The following is a 27,346-nucleotide window of genomic DNA, read 5'->3' on the forward strand; positions in this document are numbered from 1 at the left end:
AGACTTACATGGGCTGAACGTTTTTGACAGATGGCATCCATGGGCTGGGTGTTCTGTGAATTAACTACTTTTAGAGAGGGCGGAAATAGACTGGTCTAGCGTTTAGGCAATTAGGCAGTTACTCCATGAAATACTTTAAAAAGCAGCCATGAACACTTTTAAAAAGTCAGTGTTTTCTTTAAAAGTCTCCTGTGGCTTCCCGTTCCCATGGGTGCGGGGGGAGAGGGCGGAGTGGAGCGGGGAAGGAAGGTCAGAATTTCCAGTGGGCTTTTTGAAATACCTCACGTCGCTCACTACCCGTTCCTCTGATATCATTCATTTTGTTTGTTTGTTTGCTGTTTAGGGCCACACCTGCGGCATATGGAGTTCAGAGCTGCAGCTGCCGGCCGACGTCACAGCCACAGCAACGTGGGATCTGAGCCGTGTCTGTGACCTACAGCACAGCTCACGGCAATGCTGGATCCTTAACCCACTGAGCGAGGCCAGGGATTAAACCCGCAACCTCATAGATACGAGTCAGACTCATTTCTGCTGTGCCACAGCGGGAGCTCCCTCTGACGTCATCGCCACTGACTCTTCCCCTCTTTCAGGATCTCTTGAATTGTGTGCCTTAGCTGATACGGGCGTGATTGCATCTCTCAAGCGGATTGGAAGCCAGAGAATGGTTGTAAACCATTGTCCTACAAGTGGAGTCCAAATTCTTTGCCTGTGGTTTAAGGGTTTCTATTGTTTTCTTAAGCCCCCAAATCTCCCTCAATTTAATCTCCATCTCCTTCCCACATTATTTCCCACTATGGCCAAAGAGTCTGCTCACTGATCCGAGGTCATAGTATGTGGATTCTGAGCTGGCAGCTTTTGGACATTTAATCTGTCCCCACATTCTCCTAATTCCTCCTCCATCCTTCAAAATCCAGCTTAAGTGTTACTTACTTCAGAGGTCTCCAGTCATCCACTAGCCTACCCCACTTAATTTTTACAGTCTTGACTTCAGCCTTAATAGCAGACAGCTAATTTTTTGTTAGCAAATCTTTTGGATTTTAAATGTTTATAAAATGATGGTTTGGAATGTAGAGCACATTTCTCTGCAGAAATATTGTAACCGAGTCAAGGTAAATTTGACCTAGAAATAGTAGAAAACAATTTCTAGTAGTTAAACAAAACAGTGATTCTAGTGATTAACCAAAAATGGGGAATCAATAAGATTGAATTAGCTTACTCTCATTTATCTTGATGCTGGTGTTTAAGGGAGAGCAGTTTTAATTAAAGGAGGATGAAGAGGTGTTGGAAACTAATGGATATTCTGGCCTTATGGGACAATTTCACAGAAGCCATAGACTCTTTGTTATGTCTTTATTACTTCACAACTTCTAACTCTTCATTCCCATGATGCTGGTGACTGGCTACTAGTGCTTTTCTATTTAGTCATGGTTTGAATTATTTTTGGCTTAGAAAAGTTTATGGAAGGCTATCAGCAAAAGTGGCAGGAAAAAAGACCTCTAAAGATTTTCACTTCCTTAAGAGCAATGAAGGGAGTTCCCACTGTGGCTCAGCGGGTTATCAACCTGACGAGTACCCATGAGGATGCAGATCCGATCCCTGGGCTTGCTCAGTGGGTTGGGGATCTGGTGTTACTGTGGTGTAGTTGCAGATGTGCCTTGGATCCCACATTGCTGTGGCTGTGCTGCGTGCCAGCAGCTACAGCTCTGATTCCTCCTCTAGCCTGGGAACTTCCATATGCTACAGGGGCGGTCCTAAAAAGTCCCCCCCCCCCAAAGGCAAAAAAAGGCAAAAAAATAGAGCAATGAAAAAACGTGCTAAAATTTTCAGAATCCACTTTTTTAGAACTTTGAAAATTAACCAAAGGCTTGAAGTAAACCAAGAGTTGTTTATTCAAGAAAAATGGCTGAAATCTTAGTATGAACAGTGAACTCTGTGGCATTAAAATTTTTTTTATTAGAGTTGATTAACAATGTTTTTATTAGAGTTGACTAACTACTGTACAGTTATATATATATATATGTATATTCTTTTTAAAAATATTGTTTTCCATCATGGTCTTTATAGGAGTTCCTGTTGTGGCACAGCAGAAACGAATCCGACTAGGAACCATGAGGTTGCGGGTTCAATCCCTGGCTTCGCTTAGTGCGTTAAGGAGATTAGATACAGTTCCTTGTGCTATACAGTAGGACCTTCTTGTTTATTCATTCTAAATATAATAGTTTGCATCTCCTATTCTCAAACTCCCAGTCCATCACTCTCCCCTCCCCATTGGCAACCACAAGTCTGTTCTCTATGTCTTTGAGTCTATCACTAATTTTTTTTAATGATTTTTATCTTTTCCATTATAGTTGATTTACAGTGTGTGTGTGTGTGTGTGTGTGTGTGTGTGTGTGTGTACACATGTACATTCTTTTTCTCGCATTATCCTCCATCATGTTCCATCACAAGTGACTGGATAGAGTTCCCTGTGCTGTACAGCAGGATCTCATTGCTTATCCACTCCAAATGCAGTAGTTTGCATCTATTAACTCCAGACTCCCAGTCCACCCCTCTCTCCCTCTCCTGGCAACCACAACTCTGTTCTCCAAGTCCTTCAGTTTCTTTTCTGTGGAAAGGTTCGTTTGTGCCATATATTAAATTCCAGATATAAGTGATATCATATGGTATTTGTCTTTCTCTTTGTGACTTACTTCACTTAGTATGAGAGTCTCTAGTTCCATCCATGTTGCTGCAAGTGGCATTATTTTGTTCTTTTTTATGTCTGAGTAGTAGTCCATTGTGTGTATATATACAACATCTGCTTAATCCATTTGTCTGTTGATGGACATTTAGGTTGTTTCCATTATTTCTGTTTATTTTATTTTTTTTGTCTTTTTGCCATTTCTTGGGCCGCTTCCGTGGCATATGGAGGTTCCCAGGCTAGGGGTCAAATCGGAGCCATAGCTGCTGGCCTACACCAGAGCCACAGCAATGCAGGATCCGAGCCGCGTCTGCAACCTACACCACAGCTCAGGGCAACGCTGGATCCTTAATTCACTGAGCAAGGGCAGGGATCGAACCCGCAACCTCATGGTTCCCAGTCGGATTCTTTAACCACTGCGCCATGACCGAAACTCCTATTTCTGTTTTTTAGATAGGTTCATTTGTGCCATAATTTAGATTCTACATATAAGTGATATCATATGATATTTGTCTTTCTCGTTCTTACTTCACTTAGTATGAGAACCTCTAGTTGCATCCACGTTGCTGTAAATGGCATCATTTTGTTCTTTTTCATGGCTAAGTAGTCTATAATATATATGTACCACATCTTTAAAATTTTTGTTAAATTATGGTTGATTTACAATGTTGTGTCAGTTTCTGCTGTGCAGTAAAGTGACCCAGTCACATCTATATCTTCCTTTTCTCATACTGTCTTCCATCATGTTCTGTCACAAGTGATTCTTTTTTATGGCTGAGTAGTGCATGTGTGTATATATACATATGTGTGTGTGTATATATATATTTATATATGTATATGCATACATATACACACACACATACATACCACATCTTCTTCTTTTTTTTTTTTTTTTTGTCTTTTTGTCTTTTCTAGGGCTGCTTCCCATGGCATATGGAGGTTCCCAGGCTAGGGGTCCAATCGGAGCTGTAGCCGCTGGCCTACACCAGAGCCACAGCAACTCAGGATCCGAGCTGTGTCTGCGACCTACACCACAACTCACAGCAATGCTGGATCCTTAACCCACTGAGCAAGGCCAGGGATCGAACCCACAACCTCATGGTTCCCAGCTGGATTCGTTAACCACTGGGCCATGACGGGAACTCCATACCGCATCTTCTTAATCCATTCCTCTGTCAGTGGACATTTAGATTATTTCCATGCCTTGGCTATTGTGAATAGTGCTGCTGTGAACATAGGGGCGCATGTATCTTTGTAAATTATAGTTTTGTCCAGATACATGCCCAGGAGTAGGATTGCTGGATCATATGGTAATTCTATTTTTAGTTTTCTTTTCTTTTTCTTTTCTTTTTTTTTTTTTTTTTTGCTTTTTAGGGCCACACTTGGGGCATATGGATGTTTCCAGGCTATGGGGTCTAATCAGAGCTACAGCTGCTGGCTTGTGCCACAGCCACAGCAACGTCAGATGTGAGCCGTGTCTGTGACCTACACCACAGCTCATGGCAATGCCAGATCCTTTTTTTTTTTTTTTTATTACTCAATGAATTTGTTAAATTTGTAGTTGTATAATGATCATCACAATCCAGTTTCACAGGATTTCCATCCCACAACCCCACTGCATCCCCCCAGCTCCCAAACTGTCTCTTTTGGAAACCATAAGTTTTTCAAAGTCTGTGAGTTAGTATCTGCTCTGCAAAGAAGTTCATTCTGTTCTTTTTTCAGATTCCACATGTCAGTGAAAGCATTTGATGTTGGTGTCTCATTATCTGACTGACTTCACTTAGCATGATAATTTCTAGGTCCATCCATGTTGCTAAAAATGCCGGTATTTCATTACTTTTAATAAACGCCAGATCCTTAATCCACTGAGCGAGGCCAGGGATCAAACACTCGACCTAGTCAGATTCATTTCTGCTGCACCATGATAGGAACTCCTATTTTTAGTTTTTTAGGGAACCCCCATACTGTTCTCCATAGTGGTTCTACCAATTTATTCCCACCAACAGTGTAAGAGGATTTTCTTTTCTGCACACCCTCTCCAGCACTTGTTATTTGTAGGCTTATTAATGATGCCATTCTGACCGGTGTGAGGTGGTGTACCTCATTGTAGTTTTGATTTGCAGTCCCTAATAATTAGCAATATTGAGCTCTGTGGCATTTTTTCTTTTTTTTTAAAATTTGATAAGTTTTTTTTTTAACTTTTTAAAAATTACTCAATGAATTTCATTGCATTTATGGTTGTACAACGATCATCACAACCCAATTTTATAGCATTTCCATCCCAACCCCCCAGCACATCCCCCCACTCCCAACCCGTCTCATTTGGAAACCATAAGTTTTTCAAAGTCTATGAGTCAGTATCTGTTCTGCAAAGTTCATTGTGTCCTTTTTTAGATTCCACATGTCAGTGAAAGCGTTTGATGTTGGTGTCTCACTGTCTGGCTAACTTCACTTAGCATGATAATTTCTAGGTCCATCCATGTTGCTGCAAATGCTGTTATTTCTTTCCTTGTAATGGTTGAGTAATATTCCATTGTGTATATATGCCACATCTTCTTTATCCACTCCTTTGTTTATGGACATTTAGGTTGTTTCCATGTCTTGGCTATTGCATAGAATGCTGCAATGAACATTGGAGTACATGAGTTGAGTCATGGTTTTCTCTGGGTAGATGCCTAGGAGTGGGATTGCTGGATCAAATGGTAATTCTGTTTTTATGTTTCTGAGGAATCTCCATACTGTTTTCCACAGTGGTTGCACCCATTTACAATCCCACCAACAGCATAAGAGGGTTCCCTTTTCTCCACACCCTCTCCAGCACTTATTGTTTGTAGACTTTTTGATGATGGCTATTCTGGCTGTTGTAAGGTGGTACCTCATAGTGGTTTTGAGTGATGAATGATGTTGAACATCTTTTCATGTGTTTTTTTGGGCTGTATATACGTCTTCTTTGGAGAATTGTCTGTTTAGATCTTCTGCCCATTTTTTGATGGGGTTGTTTGTTTTTTTGGTATTGAGTGGTAGGAGGTGTTTATAAATTTTGGAGATTAATCCCTAAGACAGAGACTTTTGATCAATTATTTTAAATGTTCCAAAGAACTAAAGCAAACCAGATCTAAAGAATTAATGATTAAAATACAAAAAAAAAAAAAGAATTAATGTGTGGTAGCAACATCTCACCAGATAAAGACTATCAATAAAGAAATAGAAATTATGAAAAGAAAATAAATGGAAACTCTGGAGCTTAAAAGTACAAAAACAAATGAGATGTGGTAGCAACATCTCACCAGATAAAGACTATCAATAAAGAAATAGAAATTATGAAAAGAAAATAAATGGAAACTCTGGAGCTTAAAAGTACAAAAACAAATGAAAGTACAAAAACATCTCACCAGATAAAGACTATCAATAAAGAAATAGAAATTATGAAAAGAAAATAAATGGAAACTCTGGAGCTTAAAAGTACAAAAAACAAATGCCATGGGAAGCAGCCCTAGTAGTGGGGAGTTCCTGTCGTGGCGTAGTGGTTAATGAACCTGACTAGGAACCATGAGGTTGCGGGTTCAATTGCTGCCCTTGCTCAATGGGTTAAGGATCTGGCATTGCCATGAGCTGTGGTGTAGGTCGCAGACATGGCTCGGATCCCACGTTGCTGTGGCTCTGGCGTAGGCTGGCAGCTATAGCTACGATTAGACCCCTAGCCTGGGAACATCCATATGCCATGGGAGCGGCCCAAGAAATGGCAAAAAGACAAAATAAATAAATAAATAAATAAAATACAATCTGTACAGTAAATTCTTTTAAAAAAAAAAAAAAGTCACTGGTGGAACCCAACAGCAGATGTGAACAGGTAGAAGAAAGAATCAGGGAACTTGAAGATGGATATTTGATATTATCCCGTATGGGGAACAGGGAAAAAAAAAAGAAAGAAAAAAAAAAATGAACAAATTTTCACAAACTAATGGGACACGAACAGTTGTACCAACATAACCACAACGGAAGTTCTAGAGGAAAGAAGAGTCGGAAATGGGCAGGAAAATCACCTAAAGTAATAATGGCTGAAAATTTCACAAATTTAGTGGAAAACATTCATCTGTACATCCAAGTTGTTCAAAAGCTCCACATAGGGTAAACTAATAGATATCCACACCTATACACATCATAATCAAACTGTTGAAAGCCAAAGGCAAAGGGAGAATCTTGAAAATAGCAAGAGAGAAGGGACTCATCACATATATGGGAACCTCAATAACATTAGCAGCTGATTTCTCATCAAAAGCCGTGGGAGCCAGAAGACAGATGACATATTTAAAGTGCTAAAAAAAACAAAAAAACAAACCAAAAACAAACACCTGTCAACCAAGAATTCTATATCTGAGAAGGAGAAATTGAGACATTGCCAGATAAATAGAAACTGAGAGAGTTCATTACCAGCAGATCAACTCTATGTGAAAACTAAACAGTTAGGACACTACACAGTAATTTAATCCACATGAAGACATAAAGAACACTGGTAAATGTGAAAAATAATATAAATTTATCTTTGGTTTGTTACTTATTTCTCCCATATCTGATTTAAGACAACGACATAAAGAGTAACTATAAAATATGCTGATCAGTACACAATGTATACAGATCTAATTTATGATAATAGCAGCATAGAGGAGTGGTGGGTAATGGAGCTGTCTAGAGCAGTTTTTGTAGTGTACTATTGAAATTAAGTTAAATATTAATCAGAACCAGACTTTTATAAATTGAGATGTTAATTGTAATCACTAGGGCAACCAGTAAGAAAATAACTCAAAAGTATATAATCAAAGAATTGATGAGGGAATTAAAATGGAACATTAGAAAATATCTATTTAATACAAAACCCCCCCCAAACCAGATAACTAGATGTGTAGAAAATAAATGGCAAAGTGGCAGATGTAAATCCTACCTTATTAGTAATGAAAGTAAATATAAATCGATTATATTGTCCAATTAAAAGGTAAAGATCGGTAGGATGAATTAAAAATATGATACAATTGTGTTCTGTCTCTAAGGGACTCACATTAGATTAAAAGACAAATAGTTTAAAAGTAGAAGGATGGAAGAAGATATACTATGCAAATTGTAACCAAAGAGCTGGTGTAGCTTGGCCAATATGCGATGAATAGACTTTAAGACAAAAAAATGTTGCTAGAGACAAAGAGGACATTTTATAATGAATAAAAGGTCAGTTCATCAGGAAGACGTAACTAATAAGCCTCTATGCACCCAACAACAGAGTCACTCGTTACATGAACTAAAAACTGAGAATTGAAAGAAAAATAGAATATTAAAAAATAATGGTTGTGGACTTCCCTTATGGCACAGCGGGTTAAGGATCTAGTGTTGTCACTGCTCTGGCTCAGGTGGCTGCTGTGGCACGGGTTCCATACCTTGCCTGGGAATTTCTGTATAGTGGGTACAGCCAAAAAAAATAGTTTGGATTTCAGTGCCCCATTTTCAATAGTAGAACAAATAGGCCGAAAATCAACAAGGAATCTAAAGATTGTATAGCACTGTATACCAACTAGACTAACAGACAACTGTAGACCACTCCAGCCCAAAACAATAGAATATACATCCTTCTCAAGTGCACAGGGAACATTCTGTAGGACGGACTGTATATTGATAAAGCAAGCCTCAATAAATTTAAAAGGATTGAAGTAATTGCAAAATGTATTCCCTGATCACAATTCAATAAAATTAGAAATCAGTAACTGAAGGAATTTTGTAAAACTCAAAATATGTAAAAATTAAATAACAGACTCTTAAAATAACCAACGGGTCCAAGAGAAATCACGGGAGATATTCACTCGTACTTTGACACGAATGAAAATGCAAACACAACATGGCAAAATACAGGATGCAGCTAAAACACTCCTTAGAGGGGAAAATTAGAGAAATAAAAATTCTGAATACAAATTCTCTAAGCAAACAAAAATAAACACAGAAGGCATGTTCTCATGGTGATGCAGAGGGGCAGAAGCAAACAAACTCAGTCAAGCAAGCTCTTTCTAAGCCTCTGCTTGTGTTACATTTACTGATATCCTGCTGCCAAAATAAACAACATAGCTGAGCTCGAGTGAGAGGGACGGCACAGCACACTCCCGATAGTGAGAGGGTCCTGGTGCTCATGGCCCTGTTACACTTCTCTGTATGTTGCTTGTTTCTGTTTCCCGGCTTTGAAGTAGGCGTAGACATATAAAAATGCAAGATAAAAGCAGTGAAATCCATGTTGCTTTCATTGTTAAGATCTGTGGTTGTGAATTTTTACTTAGCCTGAGTTCCTATGTTGGAAAATTGCATTAACCCTGTTTTCTAATCATTGGAATCCATGGAGGAATTATTTCCCTGTCGTTTGTTACACATCCCCTGTTCAGCAGTGTCTGTTCTGTTCAGATGCCATTGTTTAAATGGTGCTGGAAAATCACTCTTTAATATGGCTTATCTTTTGGGGTTGTCCGTCTTCAAGGGGTGACTGCTCCTGGGGCTCCATTAATTGGCCCAGAATTCATAACCCTTCACTAACCTGTGAAGTTGGAGGATGGCATTGGAAAAAGTCTGAATATTGTGTCACATAAGCTGATTTTTGTGTTGTCCACTTGGTGGTAGAGTTGTTTTTAGAAAGCAGCTGGAAGAATAATGAGCCAAGTAAAAGAGAAGTAGAATTTCATGAATTCCTAGCTGGGAGAAAAATGCAGCATACATTTTTAGTAGGTATTCTTCTAGGCAGCATCATTACTTTTACTAAAGTATAAAAGATATAGTGTAATCCAGGGTAGGTTTGTTCATATCATAGTGTTTTTTTTTTTTATTTTTTGCTAAAGAGGTGTGATAATTCCACTTCCCAGGACATCAGATGAAGCTAAAGCTACTTGTTTACTGGTTAGAGTTCAGTGCTCAGAAATGGAAATTTTAGAGATTGTCTTAATTTGGGCCATCCTAAACACTGTCTAACCTTTATTATTATTATTTTAGAAAAGTTGTTGTGTAAAGTCCCCCTCCTCATACAATGTGGTCTTAAGTCCTCCTTCCTCAAAGTGTGGTTTCCTGATCAGCAGTGCTGGCATCACTTGGGAGCGTGTTAAAATGCAGAATCTTGGAGTTCCCATCGTGGCGCAGTGGTTAACGAATCCGACTAGGAACCATGAGGTTGCGGGTTTGGTCCCTGCCCTTGCTCAGGAGGTTAACCATCCGGCGTTGCCGTGAGCTGTGGTGTAGGTTGCAGACGCGGCTCGGATCCTGCGTTGCTGTGGCTCTGGTGTAGGCCAGTGGTTACAGCTCCGATTCGACCCCTAGCCTGGGAACCTCCATATGCCGCGGGAGCAGCCCAAAGAAATAGCAAAAAGACAAAAAAAAAAAAAAAAGCACAATCTTGGCCCTCACCCCAGACCTACTGAATCAGACTCCATGTGCCTCAGGTGCAACCCTAAAAAGCAAAAAAAAAAAGAATAGGATAATTTATATGAAGAAACTGACAAATCATGGCTGCTCTAAAAATGTTAGTTTCCCCTCACTTGTGTATCTGTACTCAGAATAACTTGTACTTTTGTATGCCTTTGTTTCTGAAAACCTCTGTAATGTGATATACAGAATGAGCAGATACACCATGTGTCTTAATAATTTAAAAAGATAGCTAACTTTTAGGGCAATTCTGATCATTCTAATTGGGAAAGGGGTGTTACACATCCATCTAGGGCTCTTGCTAAAATCAAAGATGACTTTCTTCTTTAGGTCAGTGGCCTTTAAACATTTTTACTTACAAACAAACAAATACAAATATGGAAAACAAACAAAGTCATATACTCCATATAACATTTTTAAGTTGACATCTAAAAATTTTCATCATAAGTTTATATAGTATCAAGGACGCAATTTCTGATGTAATGTAAATATTACCATTAAAAATAAAACTATTGGAGTTCCCGTCGTGGCACAGTGGAAACGATTCCAACTAGGAACCATGAGGTGGCGGGTTCGATCCCTCGCCTTCCTCAGTGGGTTAAGGATCTGGTGTTGCCGTGGTTCTGGCGTAGACCAGCAGCAACAGCTCCAATTCGACCCCTAGCCTGGGAACCTCCATATGCTGCAGGTGTGGCCCTAAAAGGACAAAAAGGCAAAAAAAAAAACCCCCAAAAAACCCAAAACAATTGTTGATCTTAGATTTAGAATAACTGAAGTTTGTAAAAAGCGTGCTGGGAAGGTTCGGCCGGCGAAGTGGACCGTTACGTATTTTTACAGTTCTCGCAGGGAACACACGGTCTGGTGAGGACTTGCTGTCACCAGTGTCTCATTCTGTGCCCTGGGTGCTTATTTCTGAGCTTCATTTCAAAGGAGAGAAGGTCAGAGTTCCATGTTTAGTTCTGACAGCTCCAAACTGCATCTTTGAGTCAGAGCAGAGGTCGGCCAGCTGTTCCTCAGAGGACTGGATGGCAGGCGTTTTGGTCATGTGGGCTCTGCCGCAGCTATCCGGCGCTCCCTCGCTGTGGGAAAGCAGCCGCAGACCATAGAGGAGTGGGCGGGGTTGTGTTCCAATAAGATTTTTTACCCCATTGTTTGTCATTCTCTATGCTCCGCCCCCCATCCCAGGCCTACGAAGCTTCTTTGTAGATTTGCCTAGGCTGGAGTTTTGGAGGCCTGTTTAAGAGCTTATGAGGGTAATTTTGTAGGGACCCAATTCTCTGTATTAAATTCCTTTCTGCTTAAAATGCTTTGAGTGGTTTTTGTTTCTTGTACTGAACCTTGATTCAGTCAGAGTTAAAGGAGAAAGATGAATGATGTGGCATTTTCAACTCTGAAAGAGGAGGTTGCTTGTTCATGCGTGATAATGGGTATCAAATTGCTGTGACATTTAGATTCAATTGTATACAAGATTTGCAGCATGCCAAAACTGTATCTTTTGAAAGTATTTATATTTATGATGAAAAATTTAGTGCTTCACTTAAAATTGTGCAAGATACATAGTTTTCCAAACTCTCACAGTTGAGATGCCAGCAGAAGCGTCTGGTGTCTTGCCTTAGACTGGACGTCGTCATCTCTGGAATGTCCTTTGAAACTAAGGACCGCGTTTTTTGGCTTCGGATTTACACATCATTTTTGTTTGATTCTTTAACTAACAAAGCAACATGTATTTTTATTTGAAACTTTCAGAACAAATGTGATAGTTCTACCTAGAACCTCACTTTCTAGAAGTAACTTTTTTTTTTTTTTTTGGTTGAGCCTACAGCATGTGGAAATTCCCAGGCCAGAGATCGAACCTATACCCTAGCTGTAACCAGAGCAATAGCAGTGACAACACCAGATCTTAACCTGCTGAACCACCAGGGGACTCCTCGAGAGGTAGCTGTACTGAACAGACGTTTATCCTGAGATCTTTCTCTAAAGCAGGAGCTGTAGGAGAGACTTACTGGGTCCATTAGATGACTTTTTTTTTTTTTTTGTCTTTTTGCCATTTCTAGGGCTGCTCCTGTAGCATATGGAGGTTCCCAGGCTAGGGGTCGAATCGGAGCTGTAGCCACCAGCCTACGCCAGAACCACAGCAACGCGGGATCCGAGCCGCGTCTGCAACCTACACCACAGCTCACAGCAGCGCCGGATCCTTAACCCACTGAGCGAGGCCAGGGATTGAACCTGCGCCTTCATGGTTCCTAGTCGGATTCGTTTCCGCTGCCCCATGACGGGAACTCCTAGATGACCTCTTGAGGTGCCTCTTAGCATCCGAGATTTAAATACAAATTTTGTGCTTCTCACTGAACTCTCTTTGAACTCCTAGTGCAGTGCCCTGTCTCGGGTACTTAATGAATTTTTGTTGATGCTGACCTCTAATGAAAATGTTTCAGGAGTTCCTGTCGTGGCTCAGCGGAAATGAATCTGATAAGCATCCTTGAGGATGCAAGTTTGATCCCTGGCCTGGCTCAGTGGGTTAAGGATCCGGTGTTGCCGTGAGCTGTGGTGTAGGTCACAGACGTGGCTCAGATCCAGCATGGCTGTGGCTGTGGTGTGGGTTGGCAGCTGCAGTTCCAATTCGACCCCTAACCTGGGAGTTTCCATATGCTGCGGGTGTGGCCCTAAAAAGCCAAAAAATAAAAAATAAAAAATAAAAAAGTGGATAACTATCACACAGAAATAACAAATGTCTTTTTAATCAAGTATTGCCTTCTTGATCTTGCCAAAATGAAGTGATTCTTTATGCAATATATCATTTCAGGGAGATAATACTGATAGCACTTGGCATTTATAATTGCTTTCTCTGTTACAAAGTACTTTGCGATGTATCTTACTTGAGCCTTGGTGGGCAGACTTAGTGAGGGTTATACCCACCTTAGGGATGAGTAAATGGAGGCCAGAAAGGTCCGTGGACTTTCTCAAGATCACAAGGTTAAAGGCAGGGCTGGAACTAAAACACTCTGACTTTAGTGTTCTTTTCCCCACCTACACACGAAACATTGCTCAACAGCTGCCTTTCTTAAATAATAATTTGGGTAAAATGACTTTGGGGGACAATTATGGGATGGCTGGCATATGCTTCTGCAATTTTCGCTTATTCTCGCACAACTTTCCCATCTTGGAAGCGAAAGGAGACTTTAGCGCTGTTAATATGACTCGTTAGCTGTGACCTGAGGAGGGAGCTTTCATTCGATGCATGGTTTGAAACCTTTCGTTAAATCTCATATAACACATATTGCTTAAATAAAAGACTGCAAGTGTTGAGGACATTTAGATTTATTATAATGGCTATTTTTTCACCTCTACAAAGAACTGGAACCTTGTCTTTCCGTCTTACTTTGAATATCCCACGGGGTAGATTTAAAACAATAAAGGACCTTCAAAGGTTGGGTTGATTTCATGCTGCCTCGGGAGGGAGGTGCGGAGGGAAAAGCTGGATCTGTCCAGCACTGAGAAGATAGCAGCGGGTGACAGTTTTAAGGAGCCCTGACGCTCTTCCCCCCACCCACTCTGGGCAGTGCAGACATCGCATAAATAGGGTTTCCTGTTCATGCGCAGGTCCTTCGTTTTTGGATGAGCTTTCCGAAACTTCTGGTGACACCAGGAGTTCTGAAGTTTCCATTCGTGTTTGTTACTTTACCGATGGACGAGTTCACCGTAGCTTCCGCTTTTGGTTCTGAATTGCCTGTCGATGGACTGACCTGGGTACCACCTGCCTGACGGGGCGGCTCCCCTTCGCCCACCTGCCGCCGTCACAGACACACACACACTCAGGTCCATCTTGAGCGGGAGCTGCCCCACCCACCTAGGCCTGGGAGTCCCTGGACAGTACAGGGTCATCACGTGGTCTGTCAGCCCAACGTCCCTCTCACTGGCTAGTCTGTGGACACTTCCTTAATCTACGGAAATCCATTTTACCATATGGTGCATTTCATTTCTTAAATAGTGTCAGCAGTGACTTTGCCACTTCCTAGCCTGGAAACCCTGGGCAAGTGACTGAACCTCTTTAGCTTTCATTTTCCTCATGTGGAGAGTGGGGCTGATGAGAGTACTACCTTAAAGTGTGCTTATGGGGAATTAAAGATTCCGTCGGAAAACCACTGAGCATATGGCCTGATAAATACTCAGCATTATTAACTCTCCTTGTAGGTCCCAACCTTGGCGGGTGGGGTTTTTTGGGGGAAGAGGGGTATAGGACTAGTAAGAATAATTTTAGGAACAATAGGGACCAAAGAAAAATTCCTCCAAACTCATAAGCAGAAACTTAATAAAAGGAACTTAAAGGGGAAAGAGATTCAGGGTCTGTACAGGAAATTAATGGTCATTTTGGGAGACAGCATCTTGGGTATGAGTGGCAGCGAAGGGGGCTCAGGCTAGGACCGGAGATGCCAGTGACTCCTTTCCCGGGGAAACTGCCAGGAAGGATGACTTGGTGTGAAGCATCTCTAGGCTGAGAGCCGGAGCAGCTCATGTGAGTTTAGTGCATGCGTTATACCCAGGGAGACAGAGGTAAAAAAATGTGCAGAATGGCTCCTGAAATGATGGGATCCAACAGCTTTCCATTGCACAGCTCCCCCTTTCCCCAAAACTCAGCGTTCTCAGCTTCCTAAATGCCGCAGAGAAGGGGTGAAAGAGAGTGGGTGTCAACAAGCCTTCCCTGAGAAAGGAGCATCTATTAGAGACATAGGGTGTGTTGCAGACATCAGAAAAGATAGCAGAGAGTCGTATGTGTTTCTCTGTGTGTTTGGGGGATGGGCCGAGCGTGGTTCTGCAGAGGGAAGAATGTGCTCAACTTAGAAGAATTAAACCTTGGGAGTTCCCATTGTGGTGAAGCGGTAATGAACTGGACTAGTATCCACGAGGATGCTGTTCAGTCCCTGACGTCACTCCGGTGTTGGGTTAAGGATCCGGTGTTGCTGTGGCTGTGGTGTGGGCCGGCAGCTGTAGCTCCGTGTTGACCCCTAGCCTGGGAACGTCCAGATGCTGCACATGTGGCCCTATAAAAGCAAAAAAAAAAAAAAAAAAGAAAGCCAAGCAAAGAATTACATCTCAACCATCTTTTTAAATAAAATTCTTGTCAGAAATAGATTGTAATTGTGAAAAAAACGTGTCTTGTTGCCTAGCATGATGAATACTGGAAGTGGCTTTACTTTGGCAGAGCGTATTCAGGGATTGTGACTTAGTCCTCAATGGTTTAATGACAGTCCTTATGCTTGCATGAACATGGATCAAAAACGACAATTTAAAAAATTTCCTTGTAGTTGATTTACAGTGTATCACAATCTCTGCTGTGTAGCAAAGGGAAATGACACTTTTAAGGTCTTTTCTATTTGTTCATCACTAGAATATGATAATACAATTAATATTTGTATAGTCACTTGTTTATGCAATAATGCTATATTTCGTTAGTTTCCTAGTGTTGGGATTCCTTGGGATTTTTTATATAAAGTGTCATGTGGGCAAATAAAGACAATTTTACTTTTTACTTTCCAAAACAAACAAACAAAAAATTCTTTTTTTTTTTTTTTTTTTATGTTGTTGTTGCTATTTCTTGGGCCGCTCCCACGGCATATGGAGGTTCCCAGGCTAGGGGTTGAATCGGAGCTGTAGCCACCGGCCTACGCCAGAGCCACAGCAACGCGAGATCCGAGCCGCGTCTGCAACCTACACCACAGCTCACAGCAACGCCGGATCGTGAACCCACTGAGCAAGGGCAGGGACTGAACCCGCAACCTCATGGTTCCCAGTCGGATTCGTTAACCACTGCGCCACGACGGGAACTCCACAAAAAATTCTTGATAACGAAATCTTAATGAAGCATTGTCAGGTCTTTGCTGGAGAGATGGTGGTCAGGCGAGGCTGGCTGAAAATCTCAGTGGAGCAGAAAAACCTGAAAATCTCAGTGGCTTAACATGGCAAAGGTGTATTTCTCTCTTCCATCGTAGTCTGCTGCAGATTGGGTGGCTCCCCTGCTTGGTTCTCCTCCAGGTGTAACTCAGATCCAGGTGGCTTGAATCTTGCCATTCTGCCGTCTCGAGGTGCTTAGTTTCTAGCTGCGTGGACAGGAGAGAAAGAGAGTGTGGATGAGGCACATCCTTTTTGGATTGGATGTGACACATCCCTTTAACTCATGTTCCGTTGTTAAAACTCAGTGACATGGGATTTTCCGCGTGGTGGATCTGGTTAAGGATCCGGCATTGTCACGGCGGTGGCTCAGGTTGCTACTGTGGTGCAGGCTTGATCTCTGGCCAGGAACTTCCATATGCCACGGGTGCTGCCTCTCCCTCTCCCCCCAAAAAAAATTAGTGACGTGATCATGAGCCCTGGGAAATGGAGAGGCGCATGTGGAAATTTAGGGGAGCATTAGAACCTTTGTGGTAGACGTAGTGCCACCATTATGTTCTTCAGTGTCCTTTATTTATTTATTTATTTTAATGACTTTTATTTTTCCCATGACAGTTGGTTTACAGTGTTCTCTCAGTTTCTACTGTACAGCAAAATGACCCAGTTATTTATATATATATATATATATATATGTATATCCTCTTTTTTTCACATTATCCTCCGTCGTGCTCCATCCTAAGTGACTAGATGTGGTTCCCTGTGCTATACAGCAGGATCTCATTGCTTATCCACTCCAAAGGCAAGAGTTTGCCTCTATTAACCTCAGACTCCCAGTCCATCCCACTCCCTCCCCCTCCCCTTGGCAATCTCAAATCTGTTCTCCAAGTCCTTGAGTTTCTTTTCTGTGGAAAGTGTCATTTGTGCCGTATATTAGATTTCAGATATAAGTGATATCAGGGTATTTGGCTTTCTCATCTTTTTATTTATTTATTTATTTTTTATTTTGTGGTTTTATTTTTTCCACTATAGTTGATTTACTGTGTTCTGTCCATTTCTACTGCTTTATTTTCTCGTGGTAAATTTCTCATGGAATTAGTACCAGGAAAAGGTTTTCTTTTCTTTTTTTAAACCTCCAGTCTCTGTTAATAACCTGATACATTTTATTTTATGAAACAGCACCAAGCTCTTCCAGCATCTCCATCTCAATAAATAGCAATCCATTCTGCCCATTGTTCAGACTGAAAACGAGCCGTTCTCAACATCTCTCTCATCTCTTGCTCCTCGTATCCGGTTCCTCAGCAAATCCTTCTGACTGCACCCAGGAACCACTGCTTCTCACCATGTTTATTACTGTTACCTCCCCCAAGCCTGTCGCCTCATGCACCAGCGTGATTTCTTTATATGACTGCAAAGACTTCTTTCAACAGGTTAGCCAGGTCTAACACCCAACTCCAGATACAGTTTCTTACCTGCCGTTGGGTGAGAAAGGAGTCTGGACGGGGGCTGAGCTAGAGAGCGCAGATGCAGAGCTGAAATCAGAGCGCTGCCCCAGGTCCTAAGATCCAGACAGGTAGTATAGGCAGCTGGCAGGGCCAGGACTCCTGTGTCATATGGTGTGTGATATCATACGGTATTTGGCTTTCTCTTCTTTTGTTTTTAGTTTTGGAGCTCCTTCCTCTTGTCCCAGGCCGGGACCCCTCCAGGCATGATTATCCGCCAGTGTTCATTTTACAAAGGGCCCTGATACCCATGAACCCCTCAGCCCTCAGGGGAGCCTGCAACGTGGTGACTGCCCTTAGGGTGACCAAGACTGCAAAACAGTCTCAGAAAAGTGGTCATGCGTGGACTCACTTAACAAACGCTTAGTAAGTGCCGGCCATAGACCAGGAGATAAACCCCTGCTCTCTTGATTCAAGGCCAGTGTTCTTTGCACTTGTCTGCTGCAGTATGTTGATTCCTGCTTCCTCTCCTTCTTCTTCTTTTTTTTTTTTGCTATTTCTTGGGCCACTCCAGCGGCATATGGAGGTTCCCAGGCTAGGGGTCCAGTCGGAGCCGTAGCCACCAGCCTACGCCAGAGCCACAGCAACGCGGGATCCGAGCCGCGTCTGCAACCTACACCACAGCTCACGGCAACGCCGGATCGTGAAGCCACTGAGCAAGGGCAAGGATCGAACCCGCAACCTCATGGCTCCTAGTCGGATTCGTTAACCACTGCGCCACGAAGGGAACTCCCCCTCTCCTTCTTCTTTTTTTTTTTTTTTTTTTTTTTGGCCTTTTTGGCTTTTTGCTATTTCTTGGGCCGCTCCTGTGGCATATGGAGGTTCCCAGGCTAGGGGTAGAATCAGAGCTGTAGCCACCAGCCTACACCAGAGCCACAGCAAAGCGGGATCCGAGCCGCGTCTGCAACCTACACCACAGCTCACAGCAACGCCGGATCATTAACCCACTGAGCAAGGGCAGGGACCGAACCTTCAACCTCATGGTTCCTAGTCGGATTCGTTAACCACTGCGCCACGAAGGGAACTCCCCCTCTCCTTCTAAAATTGCCTCCAAAATATTTCCCTGCTGTCGTGTGCTGAAATGTCTACAAATTCATTAATCCTCCTCCTTTCAAGAAGGGGAGCCTAACTCCCTTCTCCAACAGTGTGGACTGGTTCACTTCTTATGAATTGGGAGAAAGCAGAAGTAATTTCAGAAACTCTGTCATGAGAGGGACTGCATGTTCCCTTGTCCTCTGCTTGTTCTCTTGTCCTCTCCTTGGATCGCTTGCTCTGGGAAGCCAGCTGCCGCCCTGTGAGCAGACCTATGAAGAGTCCAGAGAGAGAGGAATTGAGGCCTCTGGCCAAGGGACATGTCAGTGACCCTGCGATCAGATCCTCTGGTGCCAGCCCACATGGTGACGGCAACCTCTGCAGAGACCTGGAGGGAGAACCACCTCAGTGAGCTATTCTTGGATTCCTAATTCTTAGAAACTATGAGATGATAAATAATTGCCCTCCTTTTTAATTAGGTTTTGAAAAAGTTCTGGAAAAGGAAGAAGAAAAAGAGACAATCCACAAGCTCATGAAAGAGGAATATCTCTTCCAACAGTACAGAAAGGAACAATTAAGACTCCCTCTCCCATCTTCAATCTCTAGTCCCTCCCCAAGTTTTGTTTAGATGTAACTGATGCCTAACATTGTATCAGGGTGTGCAACAAAAATGACTTGATGTGTGTATCTGTTGTTTTATTTTATTTTATTTTAGTTGCTTTTTCGGTCCACATGGCATGTGGAAGTTCCCAGGCGAGGGGTCCAATCAGAGCTGTAGCTGCCACTCTACACTACAGCCACAGCAATGCTGGGTCCTCAACCCACGGAGCGAGTCCAGGGATTGAACCTGCATCCTCATGGATACTAGTTGGGTTCCTTACCACTGAGCCACAAGAGGGACTCCTGTATCTGTTGTGAAATGATTGCCAAGACAAGTTCTGTTAGCATCAGTCACCCCTTGATCTCTAGCTCTTCAACCCAAGGGGACCAACCTGTTCTTCCATGAAGTTTTCATGCGTATGCAATGTTCATCTTAAAATCCTTTAAGATGGTCATGAAAAACCGTATTATAATACTCCTGAGAAACTTAATGTATCTTGAAGATGCCTTTCTAACAGTGCATACACATATATCTTATTCTTTTTAATGGATTTTTCATTATTTGAATGTATCCTATTCTTTACATCGGTCCCCTCATATGGATATTCAGGATATTTCCGATTTTTATTCCATTATACAAATGTTGTGATGGACAGTTTTATGCTTTGTGGGTACCGTCAGGTGCGTTCCTAGTGGTGGAATTCTGACATCCGAGGGCATGTGCATTTGAAGTTGATACTGTCCACCTGCTTCACAGTCTTTGCCAGCAAGTTACACTGTCAAAGTATAACAACGCCATTTCCCCACAAACCGGTGCATATCTTTTGCTATTATATAAGCATCTTTTTTTTTTTTTTAAGGCCTCACCTGCAGCATATGGAGGTTCCCAGGCTAGGGGTCCAACTGGAGCTGTTGCTGCCAGCCTACACCAGAACTGCAGCAACGCCAGATCCGAGCTGCATCTGTGACCTACACCACAGCTCACAGCAATGCTGGATCCTTAACCCACTGATTGAGGCCAGGGATTGAACCTGCAACCTCATGGTTCCTAGTCGGATTCATTAAGTACTGTGCCACGACAGGAACTCCTATAAGCATCTTTTGTTATTATTATGCCATTTATTTGTCTTCTTTTTAGAATTGCTAGTGCCTAGTGGAATGCTTATCTTATAATATGTAACATAATTCCAGTAAAATTTAGCATTCTCTGCGTTTTCTGGTACTTTATATATATTTTAATGCTTACAAAATCCGTATGAAGTAGATGCTATTATCACCTGCCTGTGGCTGGTGGGAGAACTGAGTCATAGAAAGGTTAAATAAACTGCTCAAGGTCATACAACTAGAAAGGCTGGAGCCTGGATGCAAATGATAGTGAAACTAAAAAAGGAAAAAAAAAGAGTAATTGTTGAATGAATGAATGAATGATCTGTTTGCTTTCTTTGCTTATTTTTCTATTGACCTTTTTTTTTTTCTATTTTATTGGTAGGAGTTTTTTCTAATGTATTATGAATATTCACTTTTTTTTGTTTTATGTGTTAAGAGCTATCCCCGTAGTCTGTTACTTGTCTTTAACTTATTTGCCGTATTTCTTGTTCATATTAGAAAACCCCAGATATTGTTGTTAAAATTTGTCCTGGCCATTTGAGAAAAGGTGTAATCATAGTTTAGGTGTCCAGGGGACCTACGATGTGGGTAATATACGGTCCCACTATGTTAATCTAAATATGAAAAATAACCACAAGGCAATTAGTTGCTTTGTTCACATTGAGGTCCTTTAAAATTACAGTTCCCCTTTAGGCATGTTTATAATTGAAAAAGAAGGAGTTGGGGTTTTTCATATGTATTAGATTGACATTTGGGGAAATGAATTTTTACTTTATCTGCAACAAATGAATCCCAATCAGTTAAGTGGCTCTGGGCTAAGGGAACGATAGTGACTCCTTTCTCGCATTTTGTTTCCTGTTCTTGAAATGCCCTTTTTGGTCCTTCCATCATGCTGGCCGAGTCACACATCACTTCCCTTGAGGCCTCTCGCTCTCCTCTGATCCCTGAATCATGTCACACGGAGAGTCTGGCAGACGTCTTTCTAGCTATCAGAGCCCCAAATTTGTTCAATCGGAGCTGTAGCCACTGGCCTACGCCAGAGCCACAGCAACGCGGGATCCGAGCCGCGTCTGCAACCTACACCACAGCTCACGGCAACGCCAGATCCTTAACCCACTGAGCGAGGCCAGGGATTGAACCTGCGTCTTCATGGTTCCTAGTCGGATTTGTTAACCACTGCACCATGACGGGAACTCCCAAAATCAGGTATTTAAATACCCAGAGTGCCTAAGGCTGTGTTTGCAGCTCTGCAATTCTGGTTGACTGGGTTTGTGAGGAAGTCTGGCAAATGAAGTCAGAGCAGCCTGCGTTGGAACTGTATGCTTTATCTGCCTGCACTAACTATGTGAACTTGGGCAAATGACTTAATGTTTTGACCTTTGATTTTCTTATCTGTTAAATGGGAATACTCATTCTGATTTGATGGAGTTGCTGTGAATATTGATAGTAATGCTTCAAGGTGTCTGTCATATAGTAGACACTCAAGAAAAGGGTGGTAAGTGTTATGTTGTTATTTGGCCATTTTTCGAGGGCTTCTAGGCTAGTAGCAAGTTGATTCTTGGGTATCAGAGCCCTGTCACATTGTTAGTTAAGACTGTCTGTGGGCTCACTGGACTACTCTGGTCCCATCTGCCGTTCCTTTGGCACCTACCTATTTTGTGAGCCAGCGTCATAACTGGGATTAGAAGCACAATGGAAATTGCAGCAGGTATAGCTTTGTCCCTCTCCGGGACTCTGTGTCTTGGTGGCTGCAGCTGCTTCTAAATGCTGGAAGTATCATTAAAGTGGCAGGAAATCCCTGGATCCTTTTTAATTGATGTAAAGAAGGATATTCTTTGGATTACTAATGGAGAATAAACCATTCAATATTACTACTCGTCGCTTGTGAACCCTTTTTTTAAGAAGATAGGGAGATGTTGCCTACAGGTGGCTTTCATAGGTTTTTCCTGTTCTTTCTCTATGCAGACTCAGTGAGGACTGCTGAGAATAACCTGGAAGCCAAAGCCACTTAGACCTTAACCAAAAGTTGAGAAAATTAAAAAGTCGAAATAAGCCCTGATGAGGTTGCCATTTTCCCAGTGTACCTCTCTAGTTGGCTCACAGAGCGAATAATGTTTGATTATCTTCGTGTAACTACTTCGTGCATCGTTACTAGCTATCCATCTAAAGCCTGATTCACCTGTAGGACAAGCGTTTACTCTAATGACTTCACAAGCCGTTAGAACTTTTCAAATGTAGATTTTCACTGTGCTTTCAACTACTTCGAGGTTGGCTTCCAGATCTGTTCTAGTGGTATTATGGAAACCTTTTGGACTTGTGTGTGGGTGATGTAATTCTAAATTATACATCTCACTCACTTTGATGCTTTTAATGTTCTTTACAAAACTTTAAAGTCTAGGAAAAATGCTTTCCAGGGGAAAACCAATATGGTAATTTTATTTTCTCTTTATCGGATCAATGCAATTTATCTTTTAAAGTGTAAATTGTTCAAATTGCCAACCAAAAAAAAAAAAAAAAACACTCTTGAAATAGACAACAGTTCTGAAATTGGCCTTTGCTCTAGTTTTTCTAAGGATAATCAGATTGCAAATATAGTTTCCAGTCAATTTACACATCATTAGAAGCCACACATATTAAACCAGCTTGGATTTTCCGTGATTATCCCTCAAACTTATTGACTAATTATTTTTCTAAATAGCAAGATAAATTTCTACTCAGTTTCCCCCCTCGGATAGTCCTGTAAGAAATCATTTTGCCATTAGCCTGGAAATGTTCCAAGCCAGAGCAGTGAGGTGGCAGTCTCAGCACGGCCTCAAGGGGGACATCAGATGTTGGTTCAAATGTGACTTTTATGCTCTTGATCCCACGTCTGAACGTAAAGAGGCAGCGCATCCCCGTAGAGGGGGTGCCGAATGGGATGTTCCATCTCTGTCAGCTCCTCAGCCTCTGGGGACGTGCAGTCTAAAAGCCATCAGTGGGCTCCTGGGCATTGTCTTTCATCTGGGCCTTTTTTGCGGGGGGGTCTTGAAATATGGTGGCAGTAACCAATTTAAAGCCGGCACATGCTCATCAGGCAGCAGCCGGCGGGATGATCCCTTCTCATCTGGGGGTTTAAAAGCACTTTGCGCAACGTAAGTCATTAATCTTCACAGTGACCCTCGGAGTGGTAAACCTCCGTCACCACCCATCTTTACCACCAGGAAATCGGGGTTTCAAAGGCGCAGGGGAGGGCCATAGCCAGGGTCCGGGGGGCCCCGTAACGCTAACTGCGGTCTGACGGTCAAGCTCTGGGAGAAATCTCATGAGCAAGGCGCAGGGGGCCCCTGGGGAGATGTGGCTGGCGTGTCGGGGCCACGTGTGGGTCTTTGGAAGTGCTGGTTCTGTCTGGACCCCACCTAAGTGCTGCGTGTAGTCTGAGGACGTGTTAATGGGAAGACTGAACGGTTATGTCCGGCTCGGCTTTGGTCTTTTCACTGATCAATTCTCTCTCTAGAGGCCCTTTTTTCTCATAATCACTCTCTTAACTTGATTTCTCATGTCTGAAGTCGTAGATCACAGTCTTTCAGAACCACTTGACCACTTGTAATCTTTCCATAAAATTTTATTTTTTTTAAAAAAAGTTCAATGATTTTTGTTTTTTCCGTTATAGTTGGTTTAGAGCGTTCTGTCAGTTTTCTACTGTACAGCAGCGTGACCCAGTCACACATACATGTGTGCGTTCTTTTTCTCACATTACCCTCCATCACGCTCTGTTGCAAGTGACTAGATAGAGTTCCCAGTGCTATACAGCAGGACCTCATTGCTTATCCACTGCAGAGGCAGTAGTTTGCATCTGTTAACTCCAGATTCCCAGTAAAATTTAATTTTTAATTTTTAAAGAAAGTTTGCTGAAGTGTAGTTGATTGTAATGTGTGAATTTTGGCTGTACAGCAGAGTGATTCAGTTATCCACGTGTATGTGCTTTTTCATATTCTTTTCCAGGATGGCTTATCTCAGGATACTGAGTATGGTTCCCTGTGCTGTGCAGCCCATACGATTCTGGTAGTCTGGGCAGGGGTATGATGTTATTGACAGTGAAAATCCAGGTGCACTAGGGAAGAACTCTGTGTTGCTTTATCCTTTTGCTTGAACATTTCTGGCCCGTGACAGTTGCTTCGTAAGTGTTTCCTAAATAAATGTGTGAAGCCGTAACACCGTGTTGGGGATAAGGGCTTGGGGCAGTGGTAATTATTCAGATACCCCCAATCCGGCTCAGAGGTTTGCTAGACCATCTTTTCTGGTTGCTGCACTGGTGTGGGGCCTATAATCTATTCAAGGCCCTAACTTTATAGAGGGAGATGCTAAGGACGACAGTTTAAGTGGCGTGCCTATAGTCTCATAACGCTTGTATAGTTGTATAGTCAAACGTGAGAAATCACTGGATTCTTTCCTACTTGGGTAGTACTTAAAAGTAATTGGTATCACTCGGTACGTGAGTTCAAGTCCTGGTCTGTCACTTAGTGTCTGTGACTGGCCAGGAGATCACTTAATTTTTTTTTTTTTTTTCTTTTTAGGGCCATACCTGCAGCGTATGGAGGTTCCCAGGCTAGGGGTCGAATTGGAGCAGCTGCTGGCCTACATCACAGCCACAGCAACGCCAGATCCCTAAACCACTGAGCGAGGCCCCAACCCACAACCTCATGGTTCCTAGTCGGATTCGTTTCCACTTTGCCACCACGGGAACTCCCAAAGACTCCTTAACTCTAACGAGCAGTTGTGTCTTCGTCTGTAAAACGCTTGTAATGGTATTAACCTTACGGGCTCACAGTGAGGGTTAAGAAGATAATGAGTATGAGAGTGCTTAGTAGATGGTGGAGTGTTATGTATTAATAAGTAGGTATTTTATAATTCTGTCTGAATATAAAGTTCTCGGAGTGTTTTCCCCTAAATTCCCGAATCACGAGTCGTCACTTACTCACAGTGACGCCTTAGCTTTCCCGGCAGGTTTGGTGGTTCCTGAGCAGAAGAGTGCATCCCCTGGAGAGCAGGTGTTGTCAGTATGTCTGGCTAATGGCAACCACTGCATCACTGACAATGTTGAAATGAACTTACTAGGAGATGTGGTGCAGGAGGCTTGTTGGAGGCCTCTTGTGTGTGAGAGAGAGGGGACTGAGCAGCGCCAGGGGGTCAGTGTGTGGGAGTGTCGTGAGCTGTGTGTTGTGATATGGAGAGAGAGAGCTTGAGGGCAAAAATTGGGGCTCAAAGTTGAAAAAACAGGCCTTATCTTTGTGCAGGTGCGTGACCATGTATCCACCCCTCCTCACCGCCAGCTCCAGCCCTGTGTCCTGTGTCTACAGCCGTCGCTCGATGGCTGCACAGTACCTGTTTTCTACTACCTCGTCCCTTCTAGAAAGGCCCACCTCTCTTGGATGACGCTAACAGCGCCAGGTTCTCGTTTTCTTAATGTATTTTCAGGTAATGGTACGAGCACGACCCAGTTCCGGTCAGTGAGGGAGAAGCCTGCTGGGGTGCAGTCAGAGAGGCTTGGATGAGGAGACATCGCTTCCTCTCCCATGTTCTGCGCTGCGGTGCCAGGACGTGACATTTGGGCTTGTTGTAGTCAACTTAATACCAGGAGACCACCAACCAGAGGACGAAAATCCAAGGTGTTGAGAATATCAGAGCAAACGGATGGAAAGAGCCTGGGCCCCGGGGGCCGTCGCTGAACTGCTGCACCAAGTCTTGGACGGTATGTCCTCAGACCTACTACTTGAGAGGATTGTGTGTATGCCTTGATTGTTTAAAACACTCTAAGGTGGGGATTCGGTTGACTGCACTCATATGTATACAGATACACTCTTTGTTGTTGTTGTTGTCTTTTTTAGGGCCGCACCCACGGCATATGGAGGTTCCCAGGCTAGGCGGGGTCAAATTGGAGCTTCAGCTGCTGAGCCGTGTCTTGGACCTACACCACAACTCACGGCAATACTCGATACTTAACCCACTGAGGGAGGCCAGGGATCAAACCTGCATCCTCATGGATGCTAGTAGGGTTTCTTACTGCTGAGCCACCACGGGAACTCCTGTATAGCTATGTTCATAATTCACTTTTTCCTTCTTTGTCCCAGGAAGAATTTACATACTATACAGTATGCTCAGGAGTTCCTGTTGTGGCTCTGTGGATTAAGAATCCAACTAGTATCCATGGGGATGTGGGTTCGATCCCTGGCCTTGCTCAGTGGGTTAAGGATCCGGTGTTGCTGTGAGCTGTGGTGTAGGTTGCAGATGTGGCTCGGATCTGGCATTGCTGTGGCTGTGGTGTAGGCTGGCAGCTGCAGATTCGACCTCTAGCCTGGTAACTTTCATATGCACTAAAAAAGAAAAAAAAAAAAAGAAAAGAAATTTGCTCTAGGTAAAAAATGATGAAGCGCAAAAAAAAAAAATAGTAGTAGAGTAAGACAGGACGAGGACTGATGTTAACATGCAAAAGGTGTGTTGTGAAATCCTTTGTATTTTCTAGAAAAGCACTAAAGTTTTATCTTGCGGTCAAAGAAACACTGTTAGGGCACCATATTCAGCAGTTTCCTTTAAAAGTTTGTTGAATGAATAAATAAGATAAACACCCCCCACCCTACCTGGGAAGGAGCTCCGTCCTTCTCTCTCCCCTCTACTGAGTGTGAAGATTTTAGTCTGGAGGGTCAGAGAATCCATGACCAGACAGAAAGACTGAGGCACGAAGGGGGCCACTCTGCCAGAAAGAGAGGGGAGCGCTCCCACAGAGCTGTCAGAGCTGAAAAGATCAGACACAAGTCCTTAGATCCCGATTCTGTGACTGTGAAAAAATGATAAAACATGGAAAAGTGTTATCACTACGTATTTGACAATAAAGATCAGACACAAGTCCTTAGATCCCGATTCTGTGACTGTGAAAAAATGATAAAACATGGAAAAGTGTTATCACTACGTATTTGACAACAAGTTAAATTCCAACTCAAAAGGTGGGGGAATGGTACAGTAAATTGTAGTTTATCTGTTTAATGGAAGGTTATATGGCTAGCTTTCATTTATACACTTCTACCCATATTTAAATTTTCAAACTGCAGCGGTAACATACTCCTGCCAAGGTGAC

The 27,346-nt window shown here is 42.6% G+C and overlaps 1 protein-coding gene across 5 annotated transcripts in view; it reads left to right on the forward strand.

Moving 5' to 3' along the window:
• Positions 1 to 27,346, forward strand: part of RASGEF1B (RasGEF domain family member 1B) — a 699,288-nt gene that overhangs the window by 6,964 nt on the left and 664,978 nt on the right. For 3 of the 5 annotated variants that reach the window (XM_084970673.1, XM_084970680.1, XM_084970675.1), the window contains exon 2: positions 25,693 to 25,966. The exons of the other annotated variants lie outside the window; for them this stretch is intronic. The gene's annotated coding sequence lies outside the window, so the exon portion shown is untranslated. The remainder of the gene's footprint in view (positions 1 to 25,692; positions 25,967 to 27,346) is intronic. 5 annotated transcript variants of the gene reach the window in all.

This window comes from Sus scrofa, chromosome 8 (assembly GCF_054392235.1).
Source record: "Sus scrofa isolate SSC_HxYL_T2T_F1_AM1 chromosome 8, Sscrofa_HxYL_maternal_Yorkshire_Landrace_v2.0, whole genome shotgun sequence".
NCBI lineage: Eukaryota > Metazoa > Chordata > Mammalia > Artiodactyla > Suidae > Sus > Sus scrofa.